General features: G+C 43.0%; 1 pseudogene; it reads right to left on the bottom strand.

The window, feature by feature from the left end:
* Positions 1 to 212: 212 nt before the first annotated feature.
* Positions 213 to 13,951, bottom strand: LOC142449069 (transport and Golgi organization protein 2 homolog pseudogene; annotated as a pseudogene).
* Positions 13,952 to 14,511: the final 560 nt, after the last annotated feature.

Raw genomic sequence — 14,511 nt, 5'->3', positions numbered from 1 at the left:
GCAGGAGATATACATATGTCTGGGGGCTCGCCATGTATGTTCACATATGCACAACATACCTGGGACCTGGTGTCAGACATGGTCTCCCCCACTCCCGCCACAGGCTGGACATGGACACAGCCCTGATGCCCAGGATGTTGTTTGAGTCTCCCATAATTGTGCAATGTGGGTGTGGAGGGTCCTGTCTGTGCCAGGCATGCCTGGGGGTGGGGTTAACTCTGTTGCCTGAACTCATGGGTACTGGTCTCCCAGCGGGTGGTGTCTTTGTCCAGCATGCTGCGCTCTGCAAAGGTCACCTGGCCGTCTGTATCCACAAGGATGACGATGTAGGTTCTGGTGCTGTAGTCTGGGCAGCGCACACATGCCGCCACATCCCTGGTCAGGGTGCCCAGGTCCCCGAGGGCCGGTCTGGTAGTTGTGCCTCCTCGTTGTCAGGCACGCTGAGGAGCTGGGCGATGTGGGCGTCCTTGGGCAGAGTCTGGCTCTGTTCCAGTCTCCTGGAAGAGCTGCGGCCCGAAGCTCAGTGTCCGCCAGGGCGCGTCCAGCAGCAAGCGCATTGCTTACCCCATCGGTGCCCGGAGTGAGGACTACAGGCTCAGGCTGTCCTTGGTTTCCATGGGAACACATAATGTCTCCCTTGGCTGTGCTTAAATCAGCCGTGATCAGATTGAAGCCATTGTAAAGGTGCCCTGCTAGGAGATCTTCTTTAGGGAGGACAAGCTGTCTGTCATAGGTCAGCAAGTGGGTGACCAGTTCACCCCTGCCCCGGGTGTCCCTGTCCAGCCTCAGCTGCAGGTCGTCGGTGAGTGCTGCCAGTTTGTCCCACCTTCCTTCCCTTCCTCCCTGTCCTGCCCCCGGTGGACCTCATGCTTGGTCCCCAGACGTCAGCTCGTTTGGACAGCCCATGAGAGGACTCCTCTCAGTGGGCTGCTAAGAGGAGCCTGTAGACATTTTTGGAAACAGGACGAGGGTCAAACTTGAAGATGATACACAGGGTTCTCTCAGAGGCTGCCTTCACCGCCAACTTCTAGAATTCATTTTAAATGCTGGCAACGAAGCCTGACAGGTGTACCTTTCTACAAAAATCACGTTTCTTTCAGAAACATTTTTGTTTCACATTCCGTTTTTGTTATATATATATATATATATATATATATATATATATATATTTAGGGCTTCCGTGAAAGTTTACATAGCAAGTTAGAGTCCCATGTGAAAATTTTCACACAAAAATTTCAGTGACTTTATCCCCCCATGAGTCGGAATCAATTCAACAGCAGTGAGTGTGAGTGGTTTAGTTACATTTATCACAATGCGCCAACATTTTCTCGTTGGTTCCAAGTCCAGTACTTTGGCTTCCCTGCCCCTTTATCACCTCTCCTTTGCTTTTGAATAATTGTTGACATCTTGGTCTCACGTAGTTAGTTTTTAAATGGTACGCCAATCTTGCAGGTAATCACCTTTATTTTGTATGCCTAGCTGCTACAATGAAATTTGCAAAGACCTGGGATTAGAAAATCAAAAGAGAAGAAAATCCTAGCTTCTTAAATTGAAAAACTGAGGGGAATGTTGAGCTCTGGGATGAAATAGTGAAGGATCTATAGGCAAAGTATTGAATGACTGGGGACTCATCAAAGGATGATGGATGGCACCAGAAGCATTGCACCAGAACATCCCTGATGAAACACTTAACTATCTCCTAGGTCTTTAATGTTCCCTCCCCTTATTATTATAATCTCAGTTCTACCCCATTAATCGTGTTAGACCTGCCTGTGTTCATTTGTATAATTAAGTTCTTTCAATACAAGAAATCCAAGATAGATAAACCCTTCAGTAATAGTAATGGGGAAAACGATTCCCTGGGGGCACGGGAAGAGAGGTGGGGAGGGGGAGTGACAGCAATGATGACTGGATAACCCCACTTGGGGGAAATGAATAACAGAATTACAGGCGAATGGCTACATTGGATGGTGTCAGATATGGCAAATCATAATATATAATAATAAGGGATCCTGGGGGCAGGATAAGGGAGGGAGGGGATAAAGAGGAGCTGATATCAAAGCGTTCAAGAGGAAAGCTAATGTGTTGAAAATTATGATGGCAGCAATTGTACAATTATGGTTGATCTAATTGAATTATATATTGTTTTAATATTTCCAAGAGCTCCCAATAAAATGATTTTTTTAAAAGAATCACTATCCAAAAAAGAACGGGCTGATGTTAACCATTTTAAGAAGTAGCAAAGACTCCAGAACTGAAGGTGTTAAAGGAAGAAGTCAAAGCTGCATTGAAGGCATTAGCAAAAACAAGTTTTCAGAAATTGCCAGGTTACCAAGTAAAATGTATCAATACACTGATATAGTGCTAAATGTGCTCACTCATCTATACCACGAATCAGGAAGACACTTATCTGGCCAACTGATTGTCAGCAAGACATACTCCTGTACATTCCAAAGAAAGGTGACTCAAACGTGGAAATTATCAAACAATATCATTAATATCACACATAAATAAAGATTTGCCAAAGATAATTCAAAAATGGCTGCAGCAGTACATCGACAGGAAACTACCAGAAATTCAAGACAGGTTTAAAAGTGGAGTGGAAAAATGGATATCATTGCTGGTGTCAGCTAGATATTGACTGAAAGTAAAGGATACAAGAAAGATGTTTACTTGCCTGTTATTGACTATACTAAGACAGTTGATTGTGTAGCTCATAAGACGTTATGGAAAGCATTGCAAAGAATGAGAATACCTGTAGAACACTTAATTGTGTTCCTGTGGAACCTGTACACAGACCAACAGGCAGTTCTTCGAACAGAACAAGGGAATAATTCATGGTTTAAAATCAGCATAGGTGCGCACCAGCATTGCACTTTTTCATCATACATATTTAATTGTATGCTGAGCAGATAATCCAAAACGCTGAACTGTGATTTTAAAATTGAGACATTAAGATTGGAGGGAGTCTGGCTAACAACCTCAGATATGCAGGTGGCACAACCTAACTTGCTGAAGATGAAGAGGACTTGAAGCACTTGGTGAAGATCTAAGACTATAGCCTCCAATTATAACTTAACATAAAGAAACTAAAATGCTGGGCCTCTCCTCAAGTACTCCCTCAACACAAAAACACTTTGTTCTATTAACCTGACATTCCATGATGCTCACCTTCCCAACACAATTGCTGCAGACAAAGTGAGTGCACAAGCAAATGTGGTGAAAATAGCGGATGGTGCCCAGCTATCAAAAGATATAGCATCTGGGGTCTTAAAGGCTTGAAGATAAACATACAGCCATTTAGTTCAGAAGCAACAAATCCCACATGGAGGAAGCAGACCAGCCTGTGTGATCACGAGGTTCCAATAGGATCAGGTATCAGGCATCAAAGACCCAGAACAAAAAATCATATCATTGTGAATGAGGGGGAGTGCAGAGGGGAGACCCAAAGCCCATCTGTAGGCAACTGGACATCCCCTTTCCGAAGGGCTGCAGCGAGGAGACAAGATAGTCAGGGTGCAGTTCAGCACCAATGAAACATACAACTTCCCCCTAGTTCAATGCTCCCTCCCCCACTATCATGACCCCAATTCTGCCTTACAAATCTGGCTAGATCAGAGCATGTACATGGGTACAGAGCAGAGCTGGAAACACAGGGGATCCAGGACAGATAAATCCCTCAGGACCAATACTGAGAGTAGCCATACCATGAGGAGAAGGGGAAGGTGGGGGGAAATAGGGAGAACCAATCACAATGATCTACCTATAGCCCCCTCCCAGAACCCCCAACAGAAAAGTGGGTGAAGGGAGACATCAGTCAGTATAAGACATGAAAAAATAATAATTTGTAAATTATCAAGGTTTCGTGAGGGAGGGAAGGTGATGGAGGGAGGGGAAAAATTAGAAGCTGATACCAAGTGCTCAAGCAGAAAGCAAATGTTTTGAGAATGATGATGTCAACAAATGTACAAATGTGCTTGATACAATGAATGTATGTATGGATTGTGATACGAGTTGTATGAACCCCCAATAAAATGATTTAAAACAAACAAAAAAAAACCCAATTGTGCCTGACATGATGGATGGAGGTATAGATTGTATTAAGAGTTAAATGAGCCCCAATAAAATGATGAAAGAAAGAAACTAAAATTCCTCATGGCTAACTATCAGGGGAAGCCAGCCCCTAACACATCATTACAGGTCCGGTAGGTGCAACTGTACAGCGATAATAAGTAAAGATCATAGTAAAGTTACAGAGAGCATGAGAGATAGAAGTAAAGTATTGAAATAAATGGAGTCAGACGCAATTCATGGTAGCATGCTCACCTCAGCCCCGCTTGGTGGTTCATGTGGAGGGAGAGAGAGAGTTTAATGCTAGCCCAGGCTTTTTATCTTCTCTGGGGACATGCAAGCCCCCTAATTACAGGTGAGGACATACATCACAGGAAGAGATTGTGCTATAGGTAATACAGTAATTAGAGGGGGTGGTCTAGGGACATACATGCAATAGGGAGAGGAGGGATTAGGGGCATACATGTGACAAGATGGGCGGATCCTAGATTTAGCATGGCAACTTAACTTTGGATGTCACAGAGCCAGTTTAGCCTGTTTCTTGGCTCAACTGATAGAGACCATTATTGGTAGGGTGTGAATGCTTGGTCGCTTGGTGGCAGGCCTCAGGGAGAAATAGTTTATTGTCCCCCACAGTAGGGGGTGAGGCCTGCCCTGTAGTCTGGTGACTAACTGCCATCAGGGAGGATGTCTGTAAGCATCTGACTTCCCCCCACAGCTAACTAATATCAAATATAATGATAAATGGAAAAACGAGTTATCAAGGATTTCATTTTACTTGGATCTACAATCAGTATCCAGGGAAATATTGGTCAAGAAATCAGATAATTTGCATTGGGCAAATGTGCTGCAAAAGATATTTGTAATGTGTTAAACGAAACAAAGATGTCACTTTGAAGAGTAATTGCTCCTGACCCAAGCCATGGCACAAGGGGTCATCAAAAAATTCCTGGGAAAATTTAATTAAACAAACTTGCAATTTTTTTGAATAACATTTTTGAAACTTCCTCCTATTTTCCATCATTTCAAATGTCCATCTGGATAATAACTAAGGAAACCCATAGAAGAATTGATGCATATGAGTTATAGTGTTGGCATAAACAATATTTCATATACCACAGATTGTCAAAAGAACTAACAAATCCATCTTAGAAGAAGAACATCCATAGTGCTCCCTGGAAATAATTATGACAAGACTTGGTCTCACACACCGTATATACTCATGTATAAGCCGACGCTTTCAGCACATTTTCAATGCAGCTGTTGTGGTAAAATTCGGTGTGTCAGCTTATATTCGGGTGGGCTTATACTCGAGTATGTGTGCCATGTTTTCAGAAGGGACCAGTCCCTGGAGAAGGACAGCAAGCTTTATAAAGTGGAGGGGCAGACAAAGAGAGGAAGAGCCTCCATGAGATCGAGTAATACGGCAGTGGAAGAATGAGTTCACACAGAGCCACAATTGTGTGGACGGCAGAGGGCTGGAGAGTGTTTTATTCTGTTGTACAAAGGTCACTATGAGGAGTAAGTGGCTAAAAACCAAAAAATAAAATAAACCAAACTCGCTGCCATCTGGTTAATTCCAACCTTAGAACTGGACCTTAGAGGCAACCTGAGAGGACAAAGCAGAACTGCCCCTGTGAGTGTCTGAGACTATAAACTCTTTATAGGAGTAGAAAGCATATTTCTCCTGAGGAGTGGCTAGTGGTTTCAAACTGCTGACCTTGTGGTTAGCCGCCCAACATGTAACCACTACTCCACCAAAGCTCCTTTTAATTGACTCAAAGTCACCTGAAAATAACAATAACACCTGCTGTTTCCCTAATGGTGATGTTAGGGGATGGGTTTGGTTCTAAGTTTAAAGAGTGAAAAGGGCATTTATAAAGGTCTAAACATGGGCATGTACATATATAAATATATTTTTATATGAGGATGGGGGAAATAGATCTATGTGCATATATTTATAGGTTTAGTATTAAGGTAGCAGATGGACATTGGGCCTCTACTCAAATACTCCCTCAATGCAAGAATACTTTGTTCTATTAAATTGGCATTCCATGATGCTCACCTTCCTGACACAATTGCTGCAGACAAAGCAGGTGCATAAGCAAATGTGGTGAAAAAAGCTGATGATGCCCAGCTATCAAAAGATAGAGCATCTGGGGTCTTAAAGGCTTGAAGATAAACAAGTGGCCATCTAGATGAGAAGCAACAAATCCCACATGGAAGAAGCACACTAGCCTGTGTGATCACAAGGTGTCCAAGGGATCAGGTATCAAGCATCAACGAACAAAAAAATCATATCATTGTGAATGAGGGTGAGTTCAGAGTGGAGACTCAAAGTCCATCTGTAGGCAACTTGACATCCCCTTACAGAAGGGTCGCAAGGAGGAGATGAGCCAGTCAGGGTGCAATAAAGCACCAATGAAACATACAACTGTCCTCTAATTCTTTAATGCTTCCTCCCCAACTATCATGACCCAAATTATGCCTTACAAATCTGGCTAGACCTGAGGATGTACACGGGTACAGACCAGAACTGGGAATCCAGGACAGATAAACCCCTCCGGACCAATAATGAGAGTAGAGATACCAGGAGGATAAGGGGAATGTGGGAGAGAAAGGGGGAACCAATCACAATGATATACATATAACCCCCTCCCTGGGGGATGGACAACAGAAAAATGGGTGAAGGGAGACATCAGACAGTGTAAGACATGAAAAAATAATAATTCATAAATTATATGGGTGATGGAGGGAGGGAGAGGGGGAGGGGAAAAATAAGGAGCTGATACCAAAGGTTCAAGTAGAAACAAAGTGTTTTGAGAATGATGATGGCAACAAATGTACAAATGTGCTTGACACAATAGATGTATGTATGGTTTGTGATAAGAGTTGTACGAGCCCCCAATAAAATTATTTAAGAAAAAAAGAGAAAAGAACACAGTGAATGAATCCCAAGTCATTATGCCAAATAAAGAAACAAACAATTTTTTTTAAGAATGAACTAAGTTATGCTGATGAGCTGAGATATCCCATGAGACCATGATCCTCAACTTTCAAATGCAGAAAACCAATCTTGAAAGGTGTTTTTTCTTATGTCTATGGAATAACTAGGTTTCTGTCTTCAATAAATATATGTGAATCTACATATTTGTTTTTACCACATACCTACAGCCTTGGAAACACTTAATAGGGTCGCTATGAATTATGATCAACTCCATGACAGTGGGTTTGCTTTTTGTTTTATAGATACTTCAACCTGTTCTCACCTATGAGTACACCTATTCCTACCTGTACCAACTAACATGCCTAGACCCAACTCACATGTGCTCCTATTTGGGTTGTGCTGTTTTCTATGTCCATAAGCAGAGTCACTCTTCCCGTTATCAAAGATAACAAATCTCTATTATCTAAAGCACTTCTCTCCCTCCGCCCCCCCCCCCACCGCCTTCTCTCTAATGACCATTAAGGAGCTAGGGTCTCTCATATATATTTAAATTATTGAGCACCTACTACAGACCAGAAACACTTCTTTGGCTAGGCATGCCATAGTGAACAAAACAGGCACAGATCTTTGGCTTCTCGGTGCTTGACTTTTGAGTTAGCAGTTTGTGCAAAGGCATGGAGATAGGAATGAGCCTGTTGAGAGAGCAGGAAAGTGCTTAGTTCAGTGTGGTCAGTGCATGCAGTGCTCGGAGACTGGGACAAGAGTGACACTGGTGAGGCAGGTAGGGCTCAGGTTAAATAAGATTTAAGTGCCTAGGGGCGTAGACTGCATTCTGGGAAATGGGGTTCAGACAGGAGAGGACAATGGTCAGAGTTGCAATGTTAAAAGGTAGGGTGGAGAGAACTCTTCAGTGCACATTTATCCAGGGGGTTCCTGTAGGTAGTCAAGAAGGTGCACGATGGGGACAGCCTTCGTTATGAAAGCATGGCAGGTTGTGACTTATGTGGCCAGCTCAGCTGTCACATATTTCCTCAGCCTTACTGGGGAGTGGTCTACTTCATGTGGCTAAAAACAGTGGATCAGCCATCAATCACATCCTCCAAGAAGCCTTCCTTAACTCAGGAAGACCGAGAGAGAGAGAAATGTAATTTCTAAGAGAGCCAGGATCTCATCTCGACTGTTGACCTCTATAACCCAGAGGGGGACATAGTGGAAGTTTACCAACAGGTGTGTCGTGGATGCACTCTGACATCGCACGCCTACCTTCAGGTAAGTGCCTGTGCTGAGGCAGTGGGAGGAAAGGCCCTTGTGGTGAGACCGTGGCGGGGAGATAGAAGCCACAGAGTCAGAGGGGGTCTTCTAGGATGGGCTTTCTTTGGACTCCTTAGCTTGTCTTCCATGTTAGTACAGGTTTATGGGCCTGAGCAAGTTAATGAATGAGTTCCTTAATCTAATTTAATCAAAAAGAGCTTAGAAGACTACACACTGGACTGCTCACCATGTCCGTGGTTCGAACCTTCCAACCGATCTGTAGTATAGAGATGTGGCTTTCTACTCACATAAAGAATCTCTAGCGATAGTAACTAGATTACTGGCTCCTTGGGGACACGGCATGGGAGGCTGGGGGAAACTGGGGAGTGAATAATGATGAGGGCAAGAATGAAGAAAATGTTCTAAAACTGACTGTGGTGATGGCTTTACAGCTCTTCTTGGTGTGATTGAACTATTGAACTGCATGATATGTGAATTGTATGCCAACAAAACTGCAGAAGAAAAGCATTTTTAAGTCTTGGAGTTCTGCTCTGCCCAGTAGGGTGGCTATGAGTTAGGATCAACGCAGAGGCCCCGAGTTTTAAGTTTTTTAACTTAATACACGGATGAGCTCTTGGGAGTTCGAAGAGCTATTATACTGTCACAGGATGCCTTCCCCAACCACATGAAAGAATCTATGTGCATGATGGAGCATCAGGACCCAAGGAAGAAAATGAAACAGAGGGGGAAGAGGAAATGGAAGAGGAGAAGGTAGAAAAGGAACAGGAGGCAGAAGAAAGCAGAAGCAAGATATGGGTAATATCTGTTCCACTCATCCGGAAAGCTGATCCCTTGGTTTCTTGGACTTTCAACAGAAAGGCTCCTGACTCAGTTAAAGATGAGCAATAATCCATCCATCCATCAAGTAGATCTACGTATTAATATTGTCTTTACTTTCAGGTAATAATTCTTCAATCCGTTTGCGTGCCTTTTCCCTTGACTTAATCAAAAGGAGCCCTGGTGGTATAAACCCCCCCCTCCCCCACTGCGCCCCCCCCCCCCCCCCCGCTGCCTTCTGTTTTAGTTCTCCTCCCCCTTCCTGTCCTTCAGATCTTAAAGGAGCCAGAGGGAAAAACATTTATTTTGCAGGGGTGATTCTCACAGTTTATTTTTGTTTTGTTTCTCTCAAATCTCCTGACATGTTTATGTTAGATACTACTGTGGGGCTCGTGTTAGTCACAGAATCTTCAAAGAGATTATTAGCATATAGCTATGGCTTTCTGTCTTTAAAATAAACCCCGTCGGCCTCGGAATCTGTATTCCTCAAGGGACCGTCTCTTTCCAGATACACATAATACTAAACATTTTCATCAAATATGTGATCAAAACTATTTTCCATTTTGCTTCTTTTATTTATTTATTGAATACTCATTCCTTTTTTGAAAAGGATTAATTGGGAATATAAAGCTTCAGCCTTTACATTCCAAAATATAAGAAAATACGTTCTTGTTTCTGGGACATATAAAATATCAGTCTAATTGGACATTTCTTGGTTTAGTCATGTATAGCATGACTACATACCAATTAATTATTGGTATTTAATTGAAGTAATTGTTCTCTTTGGGGTGTCTTTGTTAAAGTTAAGGGGTTAGGTTTTAATATATGTCCTGAGCAGATTATATAGAGATTTTTTTTGTTCGATGCTTTGCTTGTTTTAGGATTCTCATGTTATGTTGAAAACGGCCCAATCCCCCTCTCTCTCTCATTTCCGGGTGCAGAGGAGTATCCTTACATGTGTGCATATTTGAGTCCCAGGCACGAGGATCAGGGGATGGATCCCATCTCCACCACAAGCTAGGAAAGCTCATCGGCTGACCCGGGTCATTCAGTATCAGGCACAAAGCTCTACTCACACAGCTCGTGTTTGATCTTCACGCCGAAGCCCCGCACTGCCCTTGCTTGATGTGTTCACTTGCCCCAACTTTACACACCTCTTGGATCTTCTCCCTCGGAGTTCCCACTGGCTCTGATGCATAGCTGGTCTTAATGTCTCTGCTGGTGAATAGATTGGCTTTCATTGTCCCCATAGGGCACTGACCCTGGCTCACTTCCTAGTCATTTTTTAAATTAGCATATCATTCACATCACACACAATTCAATGGTTTGATCATATTAAAGATTTGTATCATCTACCCTGGATTCCCTGTGCCTCCAGCCCTCATATGTACCAGTGTACAGCCTCTGCCCTATCCAGCCCTGCAAGGTAGAATTCGGATCATGGTAGTTGGGGGGAGGAAGCATCCAGGATCTGGGGGAAAACTGTATTCTTCATCGGTACTACCTCACACCCTAATTAACCCATCTCCTCTCCTAAACCCCTCTATGAGGGGATCTCCATTGGCCGACACTTGGGCCTTGGGTCTCCACTCTGCACTTCCCCCTTCATATATATAATACACACACACATATATACACATACATACACACACACACACATATATATATACATACACATACATATATCTTTTTTTTTTTTTTTTGCATGATGCCTTATACCTGGTCCCTTGGCAACTCATGATCGCACTGGCCGGTGTGCTTCTTCCATGTGGGCTTTTTTGCTTCTGAGCTAGATGGCCTCTTGTTCACCTTCAAGCCTTTAAGACCCCAGACACTATCTCTTTTGATAGCCGGGCACCATCAGCTTTCTTCGCCACATTTGCTTATGCACCCATTTGTCTTCAGCGATCCTATCATGGAGGTGTGCAGTCAATGATATGACTTTTTGTTCTTTGATGCCTGGTAACTGATCCCTTCGGGACCACTCGATCACACAGGCTGGTGTGTTCTTCCATGTGGACTTTGTTGCTTCTGAGCTAGATGGCCGCTTGTTTATCTTCAAGCCTTTAAGACCCCAGTCACTATCTCTTTTGATAGCCGGCACCATCAGCTTTCTTCACCACATTTACTTGTTCACCCCCTTTGGCTCCAGCACTTGTGTCGGGAGAGTGAGCATCATAGAATTCCAATTTAATAAAAGAAAGTATTCATGCATTTAGGGAGTGTTTGAGTAGAGGCCCAAGGTCCTTCCGCCACCTTAATACTTGACCTATAAATATAGACACATAGATCTATTTCCCCATCCTCCTATATATATTTGCATGTACATGTCTTTGTCTAGACCTCCATAAATGCCCTTTGACTCCATCTCCCTTGACTTTCCTCCTGCCCTACTACCATGCTTCGTCGCCACCTGGGCTAGAGTATACCTCTTCTCTAAGCAACTTTACCCTTGATCATTCCCCACCAGGCCTGCCACTCCCCCCTCTCTACCATTTTGGGTCCCATGTTTTTCCCTTGTCCCTGTGTTTGTTAACACCACTTCCTTATCCCCCCTACCCTCTCACCCCAAGTCCCCCCGGAACTGTCGGTCCCGTTGCTGGGAGAGTGGAGGGTGAGTGGGTTGGAAAGGGGGAACTGATTACAAGGATCCACATGTGACCTCTTCCCTGGGAGAGGGACAGCAGAGAAGGGAGGGAAGGGAGACTCCGGATAGGGCAAGATATGACAAAATAACAATGTATAAATTACCAAGGGCACATGAGGGAGGGTGAAGAGAGGAGGGAGGGGAAAAAAAAGAGGACCTGATACAAAGGGCTTAAGTGGAGAGCAAATGCTTTGAGAATGATTGGGGCAGGGAATGTATGGATGTGCTTTATACAATTGATGTATGTATATGTATGGATTGTGATAAGAGTTGTATGAGTCCCTAATAAAATGTAAAAAAAGAAAAGAGGAGAAAAAAATGATTAGGGCAAAGAATGTACAGATGTGCTTTACACAATTGATGTATGTATATGTATGGACTGTGATAAGAGTTGTATGAGCCCCTAATAAATTGTTAAAAAAAAAAAAGAGTTGTGTGATCTCCACCACAATCAATTTTAGAACGTTTTCTTCTTTCTTGTACTGATTATTATTTGCGTACCATTTTCCCCCAACCTCCCTTACCATAACCCTAAGAAACTAGTAATCATAGTCCCTATGATTTATCATCTGTCTTCTGTGACGTATTTGCCTCTATGATTTTCATATACAGAAAAACATACCAAAACCCAAACAACAACAAAATTAAACACAGAAAAACCTGAGCTGAGAAGAAAGCAGAAAATACTAAAAACTAGATCCAATTTTTTAAAAACATTTTATTAGGGGCTCATACAACTCTTATCACAATCCATACATATACATACATCAATTGTATAAAGCACATCTGTACATTCTTTGCCCTAATCATTTTCTTTTCTTTTTTTACATTTTATTAGGGGCTCACACAACTCTTATCACAATCCACACATATACATATATCAATTGTATCAAAACTACATCTACATGAATTATCTTTCCAGTGCACTCTGTCTCATAGGAGGGCTAGTCACCTGCGGGACCCTCCAACTAAATGGTGGACTTTCACTGCCATTCACAACCTTCTGCAAACTAGGTGCTCAGAGTATAAGCTCTAATACCCTTCATTACTGCCTCTGGATGTAGATTTTATTACTTACAATCCTTGGATCACAGGGGCTGGTGTTCTTTGGGGACTTAGCTGACACCTCACTTAGATGGCTGTTTGTTTTAAGGCACAATGGCTTCATCTCGCAGGCAGCCAGTCATCTTGACCTCCAGTCCTGGTGCTAATTCCCCCCATCTGCTGCCCAATGCTCACATACAAGTGGGGAAGCTCAGGCAAAGAATCAGGAACCAAGAGGTAAGTTGCCCTTCCACACTCAGGGAGTTGCCGCTCCAGGAGCCTTGAGACAGGACTTACACCATGAGAAGAATTACCCTGGAATGGAAGGGAAGCTCTTAGTGCTGCTGCAAAGTGGTTACCAGGCTTTCTTTCTCTTTCTTTCTTTCTTTCTTTCTTTCTTTCTTTCTTTCTTTCTTTCTTTCTTTCTTTCTCTCTCTCTCTTTCTTTCTTTCTATTTTAGAAATATTGTATTGTATTTTAGGTGAAAGCTTACATAGCAAATTAAATTCCCACTCGAGAAGTAATATAAAAATCGTTCCGGGACACCGACAGGTTTCACAATTGACCAGCTTTTGAATTCTTTTCATCCTGTGTGTTCTGTTTCCACTGATGCAGCTTCCCCCTATTTGTCCTCTCATCTCTGCTTTTGGGGAAACGGTGACTATGTGGTTGACTATTTAAGGGAATGCAGTACTCATGGGTGCTATTGTTTACTTACAAGCCAACTAATCCCCCAGGATTAGTTTCAGTGCCAAGGTCAGAGTTGTACTTAGTGTGATCATCGTACAGGCTCTTCTAGACTCTACTGGGCTAGCGCAGTGGTTCTCGACCTTTCTGATGCCGCGACCCTTTGATACAGTTCCTCCTGTGTTTAAATAAAGGAGGCCTGGTGCTGTCGTGGTTACGCATTGAGCTGTGATCCACAAGGTGGGCAGTTCAAAACCACCAGCAGCTCCTCGGGGATACAATGAGGCTTTCTGATCCTGTAAATTGTCCCAGTCTTGGAAACCCACCGGGGTCCTTCTGCCCTGCCCTCTCTGGTCAGGACCGACTTGATGGCAGTGAGTTTGAGGGAAGTCACTCATTGAACTGAGGCTGACCTCCAGCAGTAGTTTCAGGGTCAAGTCCAGAGGGGCACTCAGTGTGATAGCCATGGGGTTCTTTTAGTTTCTATTGGTTCAGAGTCTGACCTTTGTTAGGAATCTGTGCTTTGTTCTACATTTTCCTCATTTCCTCTTCCAGTCTACTCATTTTCCTATTCTACTCATTTTCTATTCACTTCTAATCTTCTTTGTTCCTCACCAGAGAAGTTGGCAGTGGTAGTGAGGTAGTGTCTAACTCTTCTGGTTTCAGACTAGAAGAGGCCATGGGTCGTGTGGGCTGTTAGTCCTGTGGACTAGTTTCCTCTGTGAGACTTTGATGTCCTTTATTCTCCATTGTTCCAGATGAGTAGAAACCAATATTTATATATGAAATAACTGCTCACAAACTTTTAAGACCTCAAATACTATCACCAAACAAGAGTATAGAGCATTCTCTATGAATTATGCCAATATAAGTTTTTTCCTAAGACTATTATCTTTTTAACTCAGCAAATCAATCCCACTAGTTGTTTGCATAGGTATGAAATATATTGTAGCGGAACCACTCTATGGATACATATATGCAGCATAAAAAATGTATACATGTGCCTAAAGACAGCATGGGCATGTAC

This window comes from Tenrec ecaudatus, chromosome 5 (assembly GCF_050624435.1).
Source record: "Tenrec ecaudatus isolate mTenEca1 chromosome 5, mTenEca1.hap1, whole genome shotgun sequence".
Lineage (NCBI taxonomy): Eukaryota > Metazoa > Chordata > Mammalia > Afrosoricida > Tenrecidae > Tenrec > Tenrec ecaudatus.
This window is presented reverse-complemented; position numbering and strand designations above follow the sequence as displayed.